Source organism: Bos indicus, chromosome 8, assembly GCF_029378745.1.
Source record: "Bos indicus isolate NIAB-ARS_2022 breed Sahiwal x Tharparkar chromosome 8, NIAB-ARS_B.indTharparkar_mat_pri_1.0, whole genome shotgun sequence".
Classification (NCBI taxonomy): Eukaryota; Metazoa; Chordata; class Mammalia; order Artiodactyla; family Bovidae; genus Bos; species Bos indicus.
This window is the reverse complement of record NC_091767.1, coordinates 34,803,426-34,828,357: the sequence shown is the minus strand read 5'-3', so window position 1 is coordinate 34,828,357 and position 24,932 is coordinate 34,803,426. Positions and strand designations below refer to the sequence as shown.

Genomic DNA, 24,932 nt, shown 5'->3' with positions numbered 1-24,932 from the left:
GCCTTAAGCTCCTAGCAAAGGACAGCCTTTTACAGTTCACTTTCTGTTTATTTTTGACCGCTTTTAATTATATTTGATGGCCTATTTCTGTACCACTGAAGTTACTGGAGTTGCAAAGCACTTTGTTGTTATAATGATAGCTCCCTTGAAGTTTGTTCATTATTAATTGCTTTTTGAAAGTGCTGCTTGCTCTCAACTCACTTTTTATAAATATTTAAATAACTGAATTTCTATAACATAAATATCTATGCACATAAGATAGGGATTCTATTGCCTGTTTAATAGGTTAGAGATAGCAGTAGAATAAATTTTTTAATAATTTTCTGTAGTTTAATATTAATTTGAAATGTTTCATTAAATCATCTTGTAGTAAGTTCTCATGGATAGCTGTGTCTCAAAACAATGATGTAAGAGTTTGATATTTTGAACCTAAAATTCTAAAAAAATGTTTATAAAATAGAATGAGTACTTTTTATAAAGATGAATAAAATCCTATAATTAATCTAGGTGTATTAGATGTTACAATTCTTAGTTTTTTAAGATGAAATGAAGGAGTTTACTAAAAGGGATCTTATCACACAAATATATTATTGCTCAGGAAAAAAATGGCAGGAGAATGAGGATAATAAAATTAAAAAGCCTTAATATTGTTTTAAAAAAAAGACTGATGGTTTGACCACAGGCATTAACTTCTTTTTCTCAAATATCAGGCAAATGACATCAAAATAATTGTTTTAAAAAATCAACTTAGCGAGGCGATACTACTAGAAGCGAGATGATGACAGCAGCAAGGTTAAGGGCAGGTGACTGTGTCAGGCACTGTTCTAACTCAGTATCAGTAACATCCCTATCATTACCTCCACTTCATAAATGTGAAAATAAAGGCACAGAGACATCAAGCAACTTGCTAATCAAATATTCATTAAGTGATAAAGCTAGGAGTCAAATCCAGGCAGTCTGGTTTCAGAATCATACCCTTAATCATTGTGTTATATTCAAATTGTGGAGAACAAGAAACAGAGAAATGATGATTGATGCAGAGGAGCTGACAAGGTACTGCCTTATGTGCCCAGAGTGTGGAGTACATACAAGTCAGCTTATCAGCCCATGAAGCCACCCATTCACTGGAAGGAGTGGATGTTTAGAACAAAGGGGTGGGATGCAGTTTGAGGGGAAAAAAAAAATCCTAATACTGTAAAGTGGTTGCTCTCTCATCCCCCACAGCTGGCAATTGTTCCCCATTCCTCAGCACCTCCCATCCAGAAACCCTGAATTCTAAGTATTTGCTTTGAAGACAATAAGCCTGGTACACTTTAAAGAGAACCCTTATTTCAAGCTGCATTTTTTTTTAAACTTTACATAATTGTATTAGTTTTGCCAAATATCAAAATGTATCCGCCACAGGTATACATGTGTTCCCCATCCTGAACCCTCCTCCCTCCTCCCTCCCCATACCAAGCTGCATTCTTAACCAAAGAAACTGGAATCCCCTTCTCCTTGGTTTCTAGAACAATAGCAATCAAATTGTACGACCACAGATCCTACTCTAAAACCCTTCTCTAACATGTAAGCCAGAAAGAAAAGGTCATCTGAGCAAAACTGCAACACGACTGTGACCTTTAGCTAAATCCTACAGTAACAACCAAAAAAACACTGAAACAAAAGAGAGACAATACAGAAGTTTAAGAGCACACACCAAAAACATCAGTGGCATCAGTGCTGAACATGAATAGATTATGATATTATGATAAGATATCCTATGACAATAAAAGCAGAATGCTATAGTAAGTAAAGCACAAAATTGGAAATTAGAAGAACTTTTAAAAACAGAATGGATGAACCAAAATGTTCTCATTTTTAAAAGGGAGACTATTCTTTAAAAAGACATTGTCATAAAAGATAAAGAAGGCTGAGGCAATGTTTGAGATTGAAGGAGTCTGCAGAATAAGACACCTGTTATTTTTACAATGAGGCTGTTAGTCTGAGGTGGCCTAATGCCATGAAGGTATTTGTAAGCAAAGCAGAATCCAAGGCAATAAATGCCTCAGAGATTACAAAATCAAAATCTAAGTCAACCAAATAGTAAACTATGTTTTAAGCTATAGCCAATCAATAATCTCCTTGCTTTGCTTCTGCATTTTCTCTATCAAGTCTCTCCCCAACTCCTCTCCATGGAGCACAGCTAACCACTTCTGGTTTGGTGCTGACCAATTCATACTGATTTTTCTTCACTCTTGAAATTTAACATGTCTCAGTTTACCTTTTAACACAAGTAAATACAATATATGATTCTAGGCTGGATCCCATACTTGAAGGAAAAAAGTACCATGAAGAATTGGCTGATAACAGTTGCTAACACTGATATAATCTACTTGCTGGTGTTCCTAATGTTTTATTGATTACACATTTACTGAAGCTGATTGTCTCCAGTTTTGTTTCTTCTGCATGCGTGCATGCACACTCAATCATTTCCAACTCTTTGCAACCCCATGGACTGCAGCCTGCCAGGCTGCTCTGTCTACGGAATTTTCCAGGCAAGAATACTGGAGTGGGTTGCCAATTCCTTCTCCAGAGGATCTTCCTGACCCTGGGATGGAACCTGTATCTCTTGTGTCTCCTGCACTGGTAGGCAGGTTCTTACCAGTTGAGCTACTGGGGAAGCCTGAAACTTATTACCCTACTGTAAATATGTTAGAAATTATTTTTGTTCTTCAGGAAAAAAAAAATTGAGGTAGTTAGAGGTGAAGGAAAGTCATATATGCAATCTACTCTCAAAGGAAAGGAAAGAAGGAAAACATAGAGATAGTGTGTTTGGGTTACTGAGTGTACTTTAAGAAGAAAGCAGATGAGGCAAATGTTAACTACAGGTAGGAGGTACTGAAGTGTTTCTTGTATTTTTCCCACAACTTCCTAGATGTTTTTATTTTCTAAAAATCAATAGAAAGGTAAAAGATAAAGCCAAGGAAATTTAAAATAGAGAACCCCCCCCCCCCGCAAAAAAAAGAGAGAGAGAGAGGGAGTAAGAGTTGAAAAACTTTAAGACCTGAATCTAGAAGTTTCAATAATTGAGTAATGATAAAAAGACAGTTGATAAGATAAAGTTATCAAAGAAATTACATATTATTTTTCAACATCAAAAAAAATCACTCTTAAGTGGAATTAGTCTCGTATCAAGGCACACCATCATGAACCTTAAAAATCATGAGGTTCTACAAAGAGAAAAGTAAAACAAAAGTCACCTACAAATGAAAAGACATCAGACTGGCATTAGAATGATCTTATCATAGTCATGAAGGAGAATCCTTTTCATCCCAGATACTAAAGCATATACTCAAATATCAGTCACATGGAAGGGTGGAAGTAAGCCCTCTGAAGACAAGCATGGGTCCAACATATGTACTTTTCACACTATTTTTTAAGAAGCTACTAGAAACTTGTTTTGTTTCTGCAAAAAGAGGGAGAGGTCCAATCAAGGAGGAGTAGTAAATACAATTCAGGAACAAGAAATTCAGAGCCAAACAGACAGGGTGCATAAGAGAACAGCCAGATAGCTGGGAACAAAATGATGGAAGGCTGGAGGAACAGAATTTCAAAATAAGGAATTTGACACATATTTTAATAATTTTGTACATTTGAAATCTGAAGACATTATAATCTGTTAAGCTTCAGGAAAACAAAGATCTCAGCCCCAAACAATGTTAACCTGAACACAGTATCTGCAAAGTCGTTAAGTAAACATTGAGTACTAAGTTCAACACAACAATTTTTTTCAACATATTGAGAGGAGAGTGGAAAAAAAAAAGTTCTGTGATCAGTGGCTGGCTTATATCCTCTAAAGTATCATAGTAGGAAATTAGTAGATTATGTTTAGAACTGATAAGTCAAGATAACAATAGAAACATAAATTAAAAATAAGCAAAGTTATTACCAAGATAAACAGGTAGAAGTTGGACCTTTTTCTATTGAATGTGGCTACAGGACAGACAATGTGGAGCAAGATGCTATGATTCTGTTGCTATTATAAGCCTCTAAATACTATCCAATTACTAGATGATCAGTTTCTTTCCTATTTAGAAAAAAGTAAGGAGAATAATTCTTAGGGCTCTACAACTGCTTCAACCATTTCAACAACAGTGTACACTGAAGATTGCAGAGAGATGTCCATCCCCTGTTGGAATTGTGTAGAATCTTTTAAAAAGAAACACCATCCACTTCTGAAAGGAAAACCACCTCCTACCAAAAGAAATTTCCAAGAAACCAGCAGATATTCTTGTTGCCTTCCCATTTCTAAACACAGTTGCTTTAAAATTAACATTCACTCTCTGAAATTTGAAAGCTAAAATTTTGTGGGTTTAATACAGGGTAAGAATATCCCATATCCCTCTAGATTTTATAAAATAATTTGTTTCCACTGTTAAAAATACTTGAAAATAAAACACATTCTGCCCCTGCTTTCAAGGCCTACCCTGAGTAGGTGCTATTTCTCTCTGTTAGCAACAGAATTCGGAGAAGGCAATGGCACCCCACTCCAGTACTCTTGCCTGGAAAATCCCATGGATGGAGGAGCCTGGAAAGCTGTGGTCCATGGGGTTGCTGAGGGTCGGACACGACTGAGCAACTTCACTTTCACGCATTGGAGAAGGAAATGGCAACCCACTCCAGTGTTCTTGCCCGGAGAATCCCAGGGACAGGGGAGCCTGGTGGGCTGCCATCTATGGGGTCACACAGAATCAGACACAACTGAAGCGACTTAGCAGCAACAGCAACAGAATTTGAATACTGACTACCAGTACCTCTGACTGTAGCCAATGGTATGTATTAATCTAAATTCAGATGTTTTTAACTGTTTCAGCATATTGCAACAAAAGGTATTTGATAATCACATGTGTAAGACATGATTTTAGTGTTGAAGTTCGCTTATTTATTACAGAAAGGCAACAATTGCTTAAGTGATACCTAAAAATGAGAGAAAATTCCTCTAATTTATTAAGATAAAAGAACATTGCCATATCAAACAGGAATTTGTATCTTCCCCTCTACAAGAAATAAATTACATTTAATATCTACTACCGCCAAGTTCTTCTATACAGTTCATGAGGTTCTCATGGCAAGTATACAGGGGTAGTTTGCCATTTCCTCCTCCTGTGGGGTCTCAAAGTGTCAGACACAACTGCGCAAATGAACGACATTGTCAAGTTCTGAGTTTTCAGCGTAATCATGTCATCTCCAGCATCTGACATTAATCTAAGGGGAAAGAAGGGCAACTTCTGACATTTTTGTATTTGAGGCCTCATGTATAGTAGATCTTTGAAGGAGACTGATTTATGTTTCTATATAACCAGAAAATTATGCTGTATCTCACATATTAAAAAAATAAAACACCACTTCATTTTAATAAACTATTTTTTTGCCATCCAGCAGATGACACAATTTTTTCTTTAACATTTTCCTACACTTTCCTACATCTCTTTAATCATCTGGGATAATTCCTTCTCACTCATCTTTATCCTTTTGTATTCCAATGTCCATGTCTCCAAACAAATTTATATTAGCACCTGTTTTCCCGCTTTTTCCTTCATCTGTTTCACCCTAATGTTAAATCACTTGTGGGGATTTCTCAAATATCAAGCTCCAACTTCTAAGTTTTTCAGTTTCATGCTTCTAACTCTTGTCTCATACTTTTTACATACTGCAGTATTCTGCCACCATGTCAAACTCTCAAAAATTCAGTATAAATACAATACCATAACCAGGCAGGGAATAGTAACTGTGAAATACTGCTGTATCTTAGAAGATTTCTATGGCAACAATATGATAAAAAGGAGAAATAGTGATTTTTTAAAAATTGGTCAAGGGGGAAAAATGAGCTTAAAACATTGATTAGACAGGAAAATATATCTATATATAAAAAATATAAAGGATGTGAAAGAAGACTTTCAGGATTCAGAAAAATGCTTTACTTTAACAAACATGTTCTGAATAAGTAGAATGGAAATGAGGAGGAAAAGGAAAGAATTATCTAAATATTTTAGTAAACATGAAGGCAATTTTATGATTAACAGAATTGAGAAAAATAAAAATAAAAATTTTAAGCCTCAAATGCATTTGACTCATTCTTTACTGAAGTTGTAATTGAAACTGGAGGCCAAAATTTCTAACTAGCGTTAACAGGAAAGTTACAGGTTTAAGAATGTGACAAAAATTCTTTGAGAAGACAAAACCATGGTTTAACCAACCAGTCTTTGTTTAGAAAGATAAAGATTATTATTTACTTGTTATCATGACATTTTTATTTTAATCTATTCATTCAGTTCAGTCACACAGATGTGTCTGACTCTTTGCAACCCCATGGACTGGGTTCAAAGCATGCCAGGCTTCCTGTCCATCACCAACTCCCAGAGCTTGCTCAAATTCATGTCCATCGAGTCGGTGATGCCATCCAACCATCTCATCCTTTGTCATCCCCTTCTCCTCCTGCTTTCAATCTTTCCCAGCATCAGGGTCTTTTCAAATGAACCAGTTCTTCACATCAGGTGGCCAAAGTTCTGGAGTTTCAGCTTCAGTATCAGTCCTTCCAATGAATATTCAGGACTGATTTCCTTTAGGATAGACTGGTTTGATCCCCTTGCAGTCTAAGAGACTCTCAAGAGTCTTCTCCAATGCCACAGTTAAAAGGAATAGTTCTTTGGTGCTCAGCTTTTAAGCTATACCTTTTGAACATTGATCAAACTTGAATTTATATGTGTTTAGTACAAATGGTATATTACAGGAAACATTTTTTTCTAATATTAGTTTTAAAATTGCAAGTACTCTTGCTTTTTGACTTTGACACAAACGTCTACTGTAGAAAATCATACGTAACTGAGTGTGGTAGAAAAACGTTATGGCATATAAAATATAAAACTTTGGAGGTTGATGTTGTTTATAACTGATATTTAAGTACTACTATAAGCATCAGATTAGTAAACTATGATATGCTTCATGGGTATAAAAGATATACTATTTCCCAATTAAGTCAGAAAAAAATGTATTTGTGATGTTATGGGTATTTAGCACAATAGGAAAATCCACAGATCACTGGAGGAGGATCATAAAAATAAAGACACTTCTTGATAATATTCAAGTCCATGAAAATTAATCACCATCCTTTTTAGTACTACTGAAGAAGAAGTGAAAGTCACTCAGTCGTGTCAGACTTATTGCAATCCCATGAACTATACAGCCCATGGAGTTCTCCAGGCCAGAATACTGGAGTGGGTAGCCGTTCCCTTCTCCAGGGGATCTTCCCAACTCAGGGATCAAGCCCAGGTCTCCCACACTGCAGGTAGATTCTTTACCAGCTGGGCCATCATGTAAGCCCAGTATTCCTACCCTTTATGAAAAGGAGAAAACAAAGGGATTGCTAACTCTCCTTTACTATTTGTCCTCTACCTTTGAGGTCATTGTAAATGTATTGTTCCCTCCATCCACAATGTCATTCCCAGCCTATATATAATCCCTGTTATTTATATCAGATTCAGTTTCAAGAAGCCTTCATAATTGCTTTAATACAAATCAAAATATATCTGTCTTCCAGCAAACAAGACTCTATCATGCATTATCTTTAGCATCTAACACTAAGAGTTGCCTAACATATTAAAAATATGTGCACCTGCATTATAATATAACATTGAATACTATCTGTGTATACAGCATATCTTCTTTCCTGGAAGAAAGTCACTTGAATATAGAAATGCTTTATTGATATCTATATCCTCCACAGGTCTAGAGAAATACAGTGTTGATAGTAGATGCTTAAAGTTTTGTGAATGATTTCAAGTTTTAGTTATTGATAATCATCACTAACAGTCACTGTCTTTTTTTTTTATAACCCCCCCCAGCTCTGGTCTATTCTCATGTAACTCACATTTTCTTGAGAAATATGAATAAAAGACAGAGGGTAAGCCTGGTTGCAACTTTTGGTTTGCAGTAATCTAATTCTCCCAAATTTTGCTACGCATTATTTGACACTAAAAGTGGTTTCAGTGTGATCAATATACATTATATTTTGATTTATCTTAGGCATATATTCATGAATGACTAATGAACACTGATTGATGTAAACAAGTTCTCATCTTGTGATAATTTCCAGTATTTTATTATAGTTTGCAAAATATCCTCATCATAGTACTTCAGCAAATGTAATTTCAGCTGCTAAAAAATTCAACATGACTTCAGTTGTTGGCAATGTTAAATAATTCCTGTTGCCATGTGATGTTAGCTGCAGCTTACATTTCAAGTCACGAAGGGTTATTAATATTATATGGTCAGAAATAATTTCCAGATCAATGAATCAATGCTATCTTAATATTCTGTCTTTAATTTTCATACCACATTTATTTTGTGAGTGGTATTCATAAAAGGAAGTTGCTTGGTGTTGCCAAACTCATTATCATAGGATTTTCTCCAGAGCTGAATTTCCTTTGTGATCAAAGGGCAACACGAACACCTTCTAAACTATTGAACCATAATGATATCATGGGCAGGCCACAGAGAATAGAGTGAGGAGGAGGGAACTTTCTCTGCAAATACTTAAGGATACTTTACTGGAAAGCAAAGACATTTTACACAGGAAGAAGTAGAAGTAGTACAGGAACAAGTATAATAAGTGGCTCCATATGCATCCACTTATATACACATGTACGTGTGTGTGTGTTTTGTTAAGTAAAATAAATACTATTTTTTTTAGAGTTGGTAGGAATCTGCAACATGCTTAACCATTTATAAAAGGCTTATGCAAACATTCTATTAGTTGACTTACAGAATGGGGATGATTTATAACAACAAGTAATTTCAGTCTCAGAGGCTTAAAGAGAAAATTATGCTCTAGGTTGCATAACTCATTCACAGCAGGGTAAATATTTGAGCCCAATTAATACCATATCTGTCCTCCCATACACATGTTGATATGTTGATAACTTTCAACTACCATTATATACGTTTTTTCTGCCACTCTTCTAGTTTCCACCTAACGATAGCTCATACATTTATAATATACATATTGGAGGAGAGCATAGAAGATCAATTATGAAGAGTAAATTCATTGATGGTAACATTTTTCTCCCTTTTTCTATGTTGATACAAAAAAACTTGCCCCTTCTCCTGTCTACTAAAGATGATTCAAGCCTACTCAGTCAATCTGGGCGGCCCCTCACATACACTTTTGCCTATCAAGCAAGGTTTTCCTTTTTCACATTTAATATTGGGAAGAGTGAAAAGAGGAGATCCAATTAGAGAGGCATCTGAAGGAAAGAGGGAAGAAATATAGGTGAAAAGATACCTGTGGTTCATTTCGTATCTTGACCTAGTGGCCAAGTAGAGTATGGTTTCATGCAGTTATAAATTTGGGTATATTGAAGACTTAGGTGTCAATGTCATCATCCAAACAGAATATTCAGTAGGAATTAGAGGGCAAAGCATGGACTTAGGAACACAGTCAAAGAAAAGTTTGAAAGAATACTACCAGTATTCTTTGTAAAGTTTCTCTTTAAAAGATGTTCACATAAGAAATTACAAAATTATCTCAATTTTTAGATAACAGTACAACTTATTCATGCATCATTGAAGTAAAAAAATTAATAATTAAAGAATATGGTAATGAAAATAAGTAACTGAGAGATTTGACAAATATTTTATCACTGTGATTACTTATACAATGATGCAGTTTTTTTAAAAGGCATTGATGTTTGCAAAGTGTATGATAAGAGACAGAATAATCAATTTGATATACTAAAAACGAACTTTAAACAAAAATGTTAATATCTAAACTTATTCAATGTGCAGCCTTTATGGTATAATCGTCTACAAAATGAAAGTTAGAACAAGGTAAGTGAGCATATGTGCATTTATCCATTTCAACTAGTCAAATTTAGTAATTATCAATACTAATGAAAGCACATTTCCATATATTTAACCTTCAAGGTCCTACTTAAATTTTATTCCATCTTTGGTGTCTTTACATGTTTAACTAAATAGGAATCAATTGGCTTCACTATCTGAAATTCTCATTTACTTAAATGAAAAAGTTAATTTTTTTCTTATTATGAAATCATGCATATAATAATATATGTACACATGCCATTATGTTTAAACACACAGTTTTACTTTGATTTATCTTTTAACCTCATTTCTCATTTTTTTAATCTCTGAAAAACTACAGTGATTTTATTTTCATGACCATCTGTAACATTTTCTTATGAAAAAACCTAATGATTATATACTTTGTTTTGTTTCTAATCATCAAAATATACATTGTGAAGACATTAGAAGTGTTAAAAATTAAAAAAAAAGTCTCCTTTCTATATAATTTTCTCTATAAATTTATAACTGTTATCCTATGAAGGATTTTTAATCTCCTGTTTTAGTTTTAAAAATATGCCCGCTCCTTCTTCTATGTCTTGAGCATTCTTCTAAACCATTAATACCTATTTTAATAAATCTATAGAATGCTACTCTCTGGAACAAAATCTATTTGATAAATATGATTCAATTAAGTATTTGGGCTATTCATTATTTTCTCTGATATAACAACAGACTGAGAAGTATCCTCTAAATCTTTTCAGATACCCATATTTTCTTACATTAAGTCACTAGATATAGAATTGCTATTTATTAATACATTTGATAAATAGATTAAATATTCATTGCATGTTTCTTATATATTTTATAGTACTTGCTCTACTAGTCTGGATTGGCTTATCTTCTTTACTAATCTTTAGTTTCTGAAAAGCAGGTATTCTATAAACTTAAAGTAAGACATATATTGGTTCTAGTTTGTAGACCTTATGAAGTATAAAATGTTTTTGAATGAAATATATTCCGTCTCCTAAATCTATAGTGTATTACTCTTTTCAAGCCACAAAATCTTTATATTCATGACTCTAGATTATACATATATTTTGGCTTATGGGTTCATGAAGGTACAGACTCAAGGACGATCATAAATATAATCTGTGCAACAGTGTTCAATTCAGTTCAGTTGCTCAGTTGTGTTCGACTCTTTGCGACCCCATGAACCACAGCACACCAGGCCTCCCTATCCATCACCAACTCCCAGAGTTTACCCAACTCATGTCTATTGAGTTGGTGATGCCATCCAACCATCTCATCCTCTGTCGTCCCCTTCTCCTCCTGCCTTCAATCTTTCCCAGCATCACAGTCTTTTCAAATGAGTCAGCTCTTTGCATCAGGTGGCCAAAATATTGGAGTTTCAGCTTCAAAATCAGTCCTTCCAATGAACACCAGGACTGGTCTGATTGGAACTTCTTGCAGTCCAAGGGATTCTCAAGAGTCTTCTCCAACATTACAGTTCAAAAGCATCAATTCTTGTGCGTTCAGCTTTCTTTATATTCCAACTCTCATATCCATACATGACTATTGGAAAAACCATAGCCTTGACTAGACAGACTTTTGTTGACAAAGTAATGTCTCTGCTTTTTAATATTCTAGGTTTGTCATAACAGTGTATTTGACCCTTATTTATGATCTCTTGAAAACCAGACATCAAAAATTCTTTTCAATTACTGGATTATCTGTCTGCTCCACTGTGCCATGACTCTGCAATTGACAAAATCTGGGGTCCTGAAGGGTAACTCAGCCATTAGGTACTTGATACTAAGAAGGATCTGGAATAATGTATCCATCTGAAATGATTCATGGTAACTCTGGGTTTCCACTGAGGTCTCTTAGAGAAATCGCCTTCCCTCCTTACTCCCAAATACTATGTGAAGTTTTATCTTTCATTCTGCTTTTAGTTCAGGCATTTTAACACTTGGTTCAGAAGGAAACCTATCTTTAATTACCTGTTCTACTAGTGAAAGTTAAAAGAAGAATAACCAATGACTTTTAAAGCATATAGAAGTTCACAACTCTAGTCTTTAAAGAAATGCTAAAGCCCAATATTTTTTAAATGGTAAAAGGCTCAGTGGAGTTATTTTAGGAATTCTGTGTGCAGAAGCAGGAAAGATGCACAAACTGTGTCTTGGTGTACCGAACTCACCTGGAGCTGAAGCTCATCACTTCCTCCAAGGTTGGTGCCAGCATGCCATCAGTCAGACATCCTAAACTGGAGTATTATGGGCCAGGAACTGCTTGCTTTTTACTCCCACCTGGAACAAAATGCAGTGTCAGTCACTTTTTTTTTTTTCATGTTCCTTCAAGCATAATAACATATTCATTATGTTATCTTTTCCTGTCACATTAGACTCTCATTTATCAGAATGCTCAACACAAAGGAAAGAAGCATAAACTCTTTACCTCTATAATTCACACCTCAGTGATTAATATAGCACCTATGTAAGTCACAGGGTACATCCGTATTTTATTTCCTATAATGTTCTTTATAAAAGATTTATTATTTTCACACAATTATTACCATCCATTTGGTTTAATTGATGTGTTAATTTTGGAAACTATTTTCTATATATTTTCTTCAGAGATTGTAAATCAAAATTCATTTTTAAACCCCAGAAAGAAGCTAGTGTTAAAAATATTACATTTCAGAATTCCTTTGTTCCCATCACAAAAAGGAATCCCAGTAGGAAATGGAATTTAATAATGCAATTCCATTTGGTTTTATGCCTGCCTTATTTAAAATTCTTCAACTTGAGGGACATTGATGAAGAACATGCCTGTTTCCCCAAATGCACAATGTTGCTGCTTTGGAACATAAGATGAAAACAGACCTTTCAACTACTTGATAAAATTACAGCCTTCAAAAAAATCTCAGAGCTGAGTTGCCTTTGTGAATGGGATGTTAGGGCCTCTCAGTTATCAACCACCTGACCTCCAGAGCTCTCAGCCTTGCTCTGGTCCAGTATACAATTGGGAGGTTTAAGGAAATATCCAAGAGATACAGACTGAAAGTGTAAGTGTTAGTCACTCAGTTGTGCCCAACTCTTTGCAGCCCCATGGACTGTAGCCCGCCAGGCTCCTCTGTCCATGGTATTCTCCAGGCAATACTGAAGTGAGTTGCCATTCCCTTCTCAAGGGGATCTTCCCAACCCAAGGATCAATCCCAGGTCTCCTGCATTGCAGGCAAAGTCTTAATGTCTGGACCACCAGGGAAACCCTAGCAATATGCCAGGCATGCTGCAGTTTTTCCAGCCAGCACTTGCTTCACCTTCATCCCCTTCCCCAGGATCTGGAGTTCTGTTTGCTGACCTTCCTCCTTATGCTCACTGTATCCTGAACTCTCAGAACCAGGGCTGAGCAGGTTGACACACTTTCTTGCTTGATCCACCTGCCTGGGCTCCCTCTTCTTGCTATACCTTTTCAGCACTAGTTGCTTATTTGACTCACCACTTATTACCTGGTGCCACCCTCTGTGAATGAATAATGTGGCTCCATGTATTTCAACACATACAAACCCTAAATGTCTTCAGGTGTCAAGTTAGCAACCACCTCTTTTGTTCTATCTTGCTATTTACTTAGGTGAAGAATTTGTCTATGTAATGAAATGGGAAACTTGCAAAGAAAGGTCTATTTGGATTCCTTTATAGAACTCAAACCTTAAGAATGATTGTTCTTTCTTTAAAGTCCTCTTAAAATCCAGATTTCTCTCTTTTTGCAACCTAGCCCATCCCTCTCACCTTAAACTTCAGTTCAGTTGCTCAGTCACGTCCGACTCTTCATCTTAAACTACTGCCCCAATAGACTTTCATCAACTCTCGCTTAGATTAAAAAAAAAAAAAAAAAACTTCCTAAATGTTGATACGGTGCCAACTGAAAACAGATGGTACTTTAAAATTAGGACAATTTGAAGAGAGTTTAATAAAAATACTATTTAAAAAACAGTGGGTGGCATGTAAAGAAACCACAAGGGAAGGTGTAGACGAGTTGCTCTCACCCCAGGCGTGCAGGGACAAGAACAGGGAAGAGTTACTGTCGCCTGGGAGTCAGGTGGGCTTCCCTGGTGGTTCAGACCGTAAAGAATCTGCCTGCAGTGTGGGAGACTCAGGTTTGATTCCTGATTTGGGAAGACTCCCTGGAGAAGGGAATGGTTACCCACTCTAGTATTCTTGCCTGGAGAATTCATGGACAGAGGAGCCTGGAGGGCTACAGTCCACAGGGTCACAAAATATCGGACATGACTGGACGACTAACACTTTTTTCACTTCAGGAGTCAGGCGTGCACAGAAGGCCTCCTGCACATCAGCAGTGATCTCTGCTAAGGATACCAGGTAGCATAAGCAGGCAGAACAGAAGGGAGCCCTGGGATAAAATACTCCTCTTCCCTTCTCTCTGGTTTCCTGTCTATGCTACCTATGGGGCTGACCACACAGGAATTCTAACAGCATAAAAGCCTGTTGATAGACTTCATCCAGGCTAGTTTCCAGTTTTACAGACTAGGATGAAGAATGGTAGACAGGGCATCTGGAAGGCAAACAGAAGAGATCTAGCAAACACTCTTATTCATACTTTGGAGCATCACATTTGGAATCAGATGGAAATCTGAGTCCTAGCTCTACCTACATGCGTAAGTCTAGACAAATTACTTTATTTCTCAGTATTGTTATCTGTACAATGGGGATAATATATACTTCAGAGTGTTTTTTTTTTTTTTTAAACAGCATAATGTACCTAGAGCACATACTAAGTACTTAACATTAGCAGTAATTCTCTCAAAATGTAAACACACACCACACACACACACACACACAGTCATGCTAAACTCTTCAGCTCTTGTTCCAATAGACCATGTGTTTAAGTCTGACTTTCCTAAACATTCTTCCTTCTACTTAAGGGCTTTTTTCTTCCCCTATGTCAATCTTGTTACCTAGAAAATTCACTCAGATTTTGAAGTTTGTAATATGATATGAGGGGCTTCCCAGGTGGCACTAGTGGTAAAGAACATGCCTGCCAGTGCAGGAGACTTAAGAGACATGGGTTCTATCTCTGGGTCAGGAAGATTCCTTGGCAGAGGGCATGGCAACCTACTCCAGTATTCTTGCCTGGAGGAACCAACAGACAGAAGAGCCTGGTAGGTTACAGTCCACAGGGTCGCCAAGAGTTGGACATGATTGAAGTGACTTAGCACTCACTCATAATAAGATGTGAAGGCTCTCTCCAGTCTCTCTCAAGAAAGGGAAACCATTCTTTGTTTCTCTATGGCACACATATCACTCTGCAAAGCAATTAGACCATGCTTGTCTTCTTAGCTGACTGTGAGCTCTCTGAGGGAAAGATAAGCTTCTGGCTGACAGATTTGTATCCTCAGAAGGAGGTTCACTGCCAGGTTCTTAGTACTCAATAAATATTAAGTGAATAAATGAATATGTATTACTAGATTAAGTCTGTTAAAAATGTAAGGAAAAGGCTCAGTAATTTCTTCATTCTTTGCCCAAAGGGCATATCAATCTGTAATCAATCATTCATATTGGGGACTAAAGACAGTGGGAAAGAGGTCCCAAAGGAAAATCCAAGCAACTCTGCCTTTTTTTTCCTTGGCCAACCTTGCTGGAAAATTCACCTCATGCAAGCATGCTAGAAGCACTAGTCCTAATAGAATTCATTAACTCACAGAATTAGCTAACTCCAACTAACACTTCTATGTATCTGATGCATTTGAGTGATGAAACAACCAGTTGAATCACCAACATTTTCTCAATGAGAAACCTGAAGTTTTTCCCCACCAATTAAATATAGTCTGCTTTGTGAGTAAGTAATTAATTTGCATGAGTCTAAGTCTCAGAAAAAATGGTATAAAATGGTTTACTCCCATTTGATGCCAAATCTTTCCATTTGTCATCCTCAACAAGACATTTCCTAGCATCTGTGTGCCCTTGCTAAACTTCTTTCTGCAAATACAGTAGTGTATGTATATTTTCACTCCTCATTCCCTTATTTAAAAATTGCATATTTTATCCACTATTATGAGCCTTTTTTTCCACCTAAAGTAACTTTGAGATCATTTATCAAGTAAACAGTATCTTAATCATATTCAGTTTCATGTATTTCTATTGTTCTGATATATGGTAATTCTGATAAATTCTTTAACTGAACTTCCTTAACACTTGTTTTTCAAAAATTTCACTGTTATTAAGAGGCTATGATAAATGACTTAGTAAAAAAGTAAGTTAGTATCTCATAAGTTCATCTGCAGGAAACATTCCTACAAGCATGTAGAGCGAGTTCAAAGATGAATGCATTTGTAACTTTCAGATATATTGACCAATGATCCTCCTTGAAAATCAAGCAAATTTATGATCTCATCAGCAGTCTTAAAAATTGTGAGTGGGTTTGGTATCTTGAGATAACAAGGGATGTTGCATATATTTTCATGTGAAATTTCTATTATCAGCCTTCATCATTTTTATTACTATAGCCATAGTTCAACACAGTTTTTCTTATTGTTTTCAAAATGAAGCAACGTCATTAACGACATGAGCAAAATATTCCTCTATGTTTATGGTTTTTTAAAAAGCTTCCCAAGCTTCCGCAATCTTATACATCCTGGAAAACTAAACCTCGCAAAGAGGTACCACAGTGCCCTCTGGTGGCAATCTGCTTCATTGCATCTTCCCTGAATTGGGGCAGAAGCTTGAGGTCAGACTTCGCAAGCCTCTAAGGGAAAATTCTGAAAGAGATGGGAATACCAGCCTACCTGACGTGCCCCTTGAGAAATCTATATGCAGGTCAGGAAGCAACAGTTAGAACTGGACATGGAACAACAGACTGGTTCCAAATAGGAAAAGGAGTACGTCAAAGCTGTATACTGTCACCCTGTTTATTTAACTTATATGCAGAGTACATCATGAGAAACACTGGGCTGGAAGAAGCACAAGCTGGAATCAAGATTGCCGGGAGAAATATCAATAACCTCAGATATGCAGATGACACCACCCTTATAGCAGAAAGTGAATAGGAACTAAAAAGCCTCTTGATGAAAGTGAAAGTGGAGAGTAAAAAAGTTGGCTTAAAGCTCAACATTAAGAAAACTAGGATCATGGCATCTGGTCCCATCACTTCATGGGAAATAGATGGGGAAACAGTGGAAACAGTGTCAGACTTTATTTTTCTGGGCTCCAAAATCACTGTAGATGGTGATTGCAACCATGAAATTAAAAGATGCTTACTCCTTGGAAGGAAAGTTATGACCAACCTAGATAACATATTCAAAAGCTGAGACATTATTTTGCCAACAAAGGTCCATCTAGTCAAGGCTATGTTTTTTCCAGTGGTTATGTATGGATGTGAGAGTTGGACTGTGAAGAAAGCTGAGCATCAAAGAATTGATGCTTTTGAACTGTGGTGTTGGAGAAGACTCTTGCGAGTCCCTTGGACTGCAAGGAGATCCAACCAGTTCATTCTAAGGGAGATCAGCCCTGGGTGTTCTTTGGAAGGACTGATGCTAAAGCTGAAACTCCAATACTTTGGCCACCTCATGCGAAGAGTTGACTCATTGGAAAAGTCTCTGTTGCTGGGAGGGATTAGGGGCAGGCGGAAAGGGGACGACAGAGGATGAGATGGCTGGATGGCATTACCAACTCGATGGACATGAGTTTGAGTGAACTCCGGGAGCTGGTGATGGACAGGGAGGCCTGGTGTGCTGCAATTCATGGGGTTGCAGAGTCGGACGTGACTGAGGGACTGAACTGAACTAAACGCAACTTTGTCTTCCCTGGTCGCTCAGATGGTAAAGAACCTGCCTGCCAATGCAGGAGACATTAGAGACGTGGGTTCAGTCCCTGGGTTGGGAAGATCACCTGGAGAAGGAAATACACTCCAGTATTCTTGCCTGAAGAATCTCATGGACAGAGAAGCAATCCCATAGAGAAGTCTGGCAGGGTAAAGTCCATAGGGGTCTCAAAGAGTCAGACACGACTGGAGTAACCTAGCATGCACACAAGCCTGGTTCAAATCTCCTCACTTGGTATACAATACGAAACTACATCCACAACTTTACAGCAAAGTCAGGCTTTAAGGAACTAGAACTAGGCTAGCAACAAATTGGTAGGTGTCCTAACAGGCAGAGTTCATTTCTTTTGGGTTTTATTCTTTCTTTTTCTCCTAGTTGCTTTTTTGATTATTATTTTTTAATTTAAGGATAATTGCTTAAAAATTTTTATGGTTTTCTGTCATACATCAACAAGAATCAGCCATAGGTACACCCATGTCCCCTTCTTCCCAGACCTCCCTCCCATCCCACTCCCACCCCACCCTTCAGCCTGTCACAGAGCCCCTGTTTGAGTTCTCTGATTCATACAACAAATTCCCATTGGCTATTTATTTTACATATGGTAATACAAATTTCTATTTTCCTCTCTCCATACATCTGCCCTTCTCCCTCCTCCCCTCGTTGCATGTCCATAGGTCTGTTCTCTATGCCTGGTTCTCCACTGCTGCCCTGAAAATAAATTCATCAGTGCCTTCTTTTAGATTCCACATATATGTGACACTAGTTGCTTTTAAAATATGTAGTGGAGTATATTTTCAGTGAGCTGCAGTGTAGACTTGTATGGGCAGTCAGGCTCTGCTTCAGCCTTCCCTCTATCAGTGGAATCCAAAGGACAATCACCACTCCGTAGGAATCCATGTACCAAAAAATAGCAATGTCAATCAGAAACCTGAGACTGATTTCATTCATTCATTCTACAGGTATTTGGAATACCATGTGCAATGTCCCAAGTGCCTATGAATTTTTCAGTAAAGAAAGCAGACAAAACCTTCCTCTTGAAGCATATCTTCTACTTGGAGGAAACAGAAAATACTTAATTAAGCAAATACACTATACTGACAGACTTGAATCTGAGAGTATGAGGAGGTGGAGGTCCTTTTCAACTTGAACTAGAAAGAGAAAGGGTAGGCCTCTTTGAGACTGTGGAAATGCACCCAGAAATGTGAATTTCCAAGCCTTTAGAACATTGTGGTTTTTAGTCACTGCATCTTGTCTGACTCTTTGCGACCCCATGGACTGTAGCCCACCATAAATGGCATTAAAAAGTCCAGAGATAAGCAGTGAGTGTGGTTTGGGAAGAAAGATGTCCAAAGGCTGAAGTCTTGAACACTTCAGCTTTCAGAGACTGAAACAGTGAAAAGAAACTAGAAAAGAAGAGTGAAGGGACTAGTGAGGTGTGCAGGTAAGTTACAAAGTGGTGTTTCGGAAGCCAAGCAAAAACTGGTTCAAATAGCAGAGCATGTTCAACTGTGTCAACTATAGCTGATAAGTCACACAAGATGAAGACTGGGTATTGTCCATCTTACTCACAATGTAGAAATCACGGGTGACTGTGATAACATGGGTTTTAGTGAAATGAGGAGGAGGACGTTAGAATGGAGGAATAATGACAAGTGCAGAGGGTACATACCGAAGAGCACATATACTATGTTCATGTACAAGTTAAGGTAGACCAGGTTTACTTCAGAAAGCAAGCCTTAGTAAGTTAAGATGTTGAGATGCTACGAATAACGCTCCCTCAATACAATGGGAGTAAGTTGAAAGTCAGTAACAAAAGGATACACATAAACAAACAACGTTTATGTTTGCAAAATTTTTAATGTGAATAACCAGGCAAGAAATTAACTTAAAGCATAAACTGAATGGCAATAGAGCTATTACATACTAAAATCTGAGAAACCTTTTCGGTCCTTATGCCCTCTCCCATGTTTCCCTTTCACGGGCAGAACACTGCTTCTAGAAAAGTACTTAGATTTGCCACACAAACAAAAAGCACAGTTTTTTTGCACCATTTCTAAAATAATTTGACTATGTGCTCATCTTCCTTACTAGGCGATAGGCAATTTCAAAGCAAGGATTTTAAAAATATTTAGCATTTGACAAAATAGCTAGTAAGTGGGGAGTACTCAGTGCATGCCTATTTAATGAGTGAGTGAGATGAATTTGTGGACAACTACCTGTATTACAACTTGGTAAGTAGAAGTGAGGGATGTACAAAGCCAATGTATGTTTGAAAAGGCCTATGTTATTGACTGGCATCAGATAAATTGAACGGAATTAACTTTAAAAAAGATCCATTCTTCAAATTTCGTGCAAAAATAAAAAGTACTTTTACAGAAAAAGCACTGGTTTAATGGCTGCTTATGAGCTCCCAAAGAGATCTACTCCTGAGGCCTGCTTTGACTTTTGCCTGCTCTTAACTGAGGTGTATTCATACTGTAGAAGGAAAACACACGCGTTTTTAAATCACAGGTCTCCTAATTACGGCACCCCCAAACCTCCTCCACCATAGACTTTAGTTTCTTGAACTACAATTTGGTCAGTGCAAAGGTTGGAAAGATTCTCATGTAAATATCTCAATACCCACACAGGCATCAAGTATTTAAGCTCTAGAGCTACCAGTGTTTTTTTTTCCCCCAATTTGTGCCTACAAACAAAGAGATCTTCACAATAAAATTAGAAGTAAAAACCTATTCATGTCACCTGTAACATAAAATGCTTTAACTGAAGCAAAATGTTCTGTGAAGAAAAACTATGAATATGTGCTGACTCATTAACATTTTATAATATAAATAACAAAATGAGTAATGATTATATACATTAAAATTCTGATTTTGGCAGCCATGCAGAGTTCTATTTGCTCATGAAAACCAGAAAATATCTAAAAATATAAAATGAGATTAGACCAAAAATAGAAATCAACTTTTTTTAAAATTTTATTTTTTAACTTTACAATATTGTACTGGTTTTGCCACATATCAAAATGAATCCGCCACACATATACATGTGTTCCCCATCCTAAACCCTCCTCCCTCCCCATACTATCCCTCTGGGTCGTCCCGGTGCACCAGCCCCAAGCATCCAGTATCGTGCATCAAACCTGGACTGGCGACTCATTTCATATATGATATTATACATATTTCAATGCCATTCTCCCAAATCATCCCACCCTCTCCCTCTCCCACAGAGTCCAAAAGACTGTTCTATACATCAATGTCTCTTTTGCTGTCTCGTATACAGGGTTATTGTTACCATCTTTCTAAATTACATATATTTGCGTTAGTGCACTCTATTGGTGTTTTTCTTTCTGGCTTACTTCACTGTGTATAATAGGCTCAAGTTTCATCCACCTCATTAAAACTGATTCAAATGTATTCTTTTTAATGGCTGAGTAATACTCCATTGTGTATATGTACCACAGCTTTCTTATCCATTGGAGAAGGCAATGGCACCCCACTCCAGTACTCTTGCCTGGAAAATCTCATGGACAGAGGAGCCTGGTAGGCTACAGTCCATGGGGCTGCTAAGAGTCGGACAGGACTGAGCGACTTCACTTTCACTTTTCACTTTCATGCATTGGAGAAGGAAATGGCAACCCACTCCAGTGTTCTTGCCTGGAGAATCCCAGGGACGGGGGAGCCTGGTAGGCTACCATCTATGGGGTCACACAGAGTCAGACACGACTGAAGTGACTTAGCGTAGCATAGCATTTCTTATCCATTCATCTGCTGATGGACATCTAGGTTGCTTCCATGTCCTGGATATTATAAACAGTGCTGCAATGAACATTGGGGTACATGTTATATCTTTCAATTCTGGTTTCCTCAGTGTGTAAGCTATCTGGAGAAAGAAGAATGGAACTGGAGGAATCAACCTGCCTGACTTCAGGCTCTACTACAAAGCCACAGTCATCAAGACAGTATGGTACTGGCACAAAGACAGAAATATAGATCAATGGAACAAAATAGAAAGCCCAGAGATAAATCCATGCACATATGGACACATCTTTGACAAAGGAGGCAAGAATATATAATGGATTAAAGACAATCTCTTTAACAAGCGGTGCTGGGAAAACTGGTCAACCACTTGTAAAAGAATGAAACTAGACCACTTTCTAACACCATACACAAAAATAAACTCAAAATGGATTAAATATCTAAACATAAGACATAAGACCAGAAACTATAAAACTCCTAGAGGAGAACATAGGCAAAACACTCTCCGACATATTCACAGCAGGATCCTCTATGACCCACCTCCCAAAATACTGGAAAGAAAAGCAAAAATAAACAAATGGGACCTAATTAAACTTAAAAGCTTCTGCACAACAAAGGAAATTATAAGCAAGGTGAAAAGACAGGCTTTAGAATGGGAGAAAATAATAGCAAATGAAGCAACTGACAAACAACTAATCTCAAAAATATACAAGCAACTCCTACAGCTCAATTCCAGAAAAATAAATGACCCAATCAAAAAATGGGCCAAAGAACTAAATAGATATTTCCCCAAAGAAGACATACAGATGGCTAACAAACACATGAAAAGATGCTCAACATCACTCATTATCAGAGAAGTGCAAATCAAAACCACTACGAGGTACCATTTCACGCCAGTCAGAATGGCTGCGATCCAAAAGTCTACAAGCAATAAATGCTGGAGAGGGTGTGGAGAAAAGGGAACCCTCTTACATTGTTGGTGGGAATGCAAACTAGTACAGCCACTATGGAGAACAGTGTGGAGATTCCTTAAAAACTGGAAATAGAAATCAACTTTTATAAAAAAAAATTATCAATATTTTAATGAGCTAAAGTGTTGACACTTCCCTTTATCATGTATTTCTACATTTAGAAGTTCATTCAACATGGCGAGCATTTTATTATACTAGTTCTTCACTTAGTTTCCAACAAGGAAGCTTGATATGTTATGTTAAAGTTTAGGTGTCTAATTCCCTTGTTTATTATATTTAACATGTGCTCTCAAGATGAGTATAAAATTCAAAATGACATATGGATATAGTGAAAGTCCAATTTAGAATCATCCTGATTCTTGGTTCCAAAGACTAAAATCATTATCCAAAAAGAAACCTTTTCTTGTGAAACTAGAGAAACTTTTTTTTTTTTACACATAAAAATGCCTACCAAGGTTATTTTATAAAGTTGGACATCCCTGAGAGTAAATAAATCTATCTCTAGAGAGAAAAAAATCAAGAAAGGTAGCAATAGAGGAAGACAAGTGCTCAGGAAATTCATTAATCTAGAAGGAAGCTATTGTTTCCTTGTTGGAAGAATATCCTGTTTGCAAAGTACCATTTTTTCCCCATGACTTCACTAAGAGAACAGAGAGAAAGCAAAAATTGAAATTCAGAGCATGACAAATTGCCAAGATGTTTATCTATGATCCTCAAATGTATTAACTGCTTGCCTTCTGTGATCCTCGTGACTCAAAACTATTCAAAAGTCATCTTTACGAAGATGAAGCTACTCCCCTCACAATAAAGGTGGTTGTTCCCTTGACTGTACTTATGAACTGCATTGTCGTTTTTTCTATCAGCACAATTGTCACTGTAGTTTTTTTCAACAGGACTGTCTTCCCTTTCAGATTAGGACATTTCAAGAAGAGGCATGCATCCCTTATGGCTGCCATTCTTTTCTCCTGCTATCTGCACTCAACCCACTCCATCTCCAGTGCCTAATATCATGACTGGAAAGTGTTTAAGCTCTTTTGAGTGTTTAGTGATAAAAATGACTGAATAAAACATGACAAACATCAAAGTTAAGGGCAAATAAAAGCAAAAATTAAAGATAAGTTAGAAGTCATTAAATAGCTATGCACTTCTAGCTCCTCTTTCGTCATGCACTTGTTTACCTGATGATCCAGTACTCTGCCACATCTGTGTCTTACAAAGATATAATTTTAAGGATAAAGGTTCAGTACTTAGGCAAATGTTTTAAGAAGTGTGCACAAGAAATTTCCGTGATCCAATGGCAGTGACTTCAGAACCATTCTTGCAAGAGAAAAAGGAGAATATTATCAGTCTAACAGACACTCCCCCAAAGTAACAGTACTGTGTAAGACATGAACTTAGTAGGAGCAAAGGAAAGGAGAATTGAGATTTTATGACAATGAAAGGGTAACTGCAAGAACAAGACTGATATTCAAATTATAAAAGCTATTTTAATGAAAATAAATCATCTAGTAGAGGTGGGCTGCTGTCTATGGGGTTGCACAGAGTCGGACATGACTGAAGTGACTTAGCAGTAGCAGCAGCAGTAGATTTATATTGTGTAAATAAAAGAATATTAAAATACAGTGAGCACCACTGTAACTGAAGCAGTAACAAGATGGTGAGTGAAAGATTTCTGCAGTAGGGTATCTGATAAAATAGAATAACATGTTTAGCTAGAAAAATCACAAGTCAGATAAAGTTCAAACATAAGAGCAAAAGGACAGAATCAATGATTTTCTGATATATAATTTTACCCTCTAGTTCAGTTCAGTTCAGTCGCTCAGTCGTGTCTGACTCTTTGCAACCCCATGAATTGCAGCACGCCAGGCCTCCCTGTCCAGCACCAACTCCCGCAGTTCCCTAAAACTCATGTCCATTGAGTCAGTGATGCCATCCAGCCATCTCATCCTCTGTTGTCCCCTTCTCCTCCTGCCCTCAATCCCTCCCAGCATCAGGGTCTTTTGCAATGAGTCAACTCTTCGCATGAGGTGGCCAAAGTACTGGAGTTTCAGCTTCAGCATCATTCCTTCCAAAGAAATCCCAGGGCTGATCTCCTTTAGAATGGACTGGTTGGATCTCCTTGCAGTCCAAGGGACTCTCAAGAGTCTTCTCCAACACCATAGTTCAAAAGCATCAATTCTTTGGCGCTCAGCTTTCTTCACAGTCCAACTCTCACATCCATACGTGATTGCTGGAAAAACCATATCCTTGACTAGACGGAACTTGGTTGGCAAAGTAATGTCTCTGCTTTTGAATATGCTATCTAGGTGGTCATAACTTTCTTTCTAAGGAGTAATCATCTTTTAATTTCATGGCTGCAGTCACCATCTGCAGTGATTTTGGAGCCCCAAAAAATAAAGTCTGACACTGTTTCCACTGTTTCCCCATCTATTTCCCATGAAGTGATGGGACCAGACGCCATGACCTTCATTTTGTGAATGTTGAGCTTTAAGCCAACTTTTTCACTCTCCTCTTTCACTTTCATCAAGA

The 24,932-nt window shown here is 37.2% G+C and overlaps 1 protein-coding gene across 23 annotated transcripts in view; it reads right to left on the bottom strand.

Annotated features, from left to right (window-relative positions):
- PTPRD (protein tyrosine phosphatase receptor type D) overlaps positions 1-24,932 on the bottom strand; it is a 2,527,413-nt gene that overhangs the window by 1,726,902 nt on the left and 775,579 nt on the right. For all 23 annotated transcript variants that reach the window (XM_070794551.1, XM_070794552.1, XM_070794555.1 and 20 more), the window contains exon 4: positions 12,038-12,146. The gene's annotated coding sequence lies outside the window, so the exon portion shown is untranslated. The remainder of the gene's footprint in view (positions 1-12,037; positions 12,147-24,932) is intronic.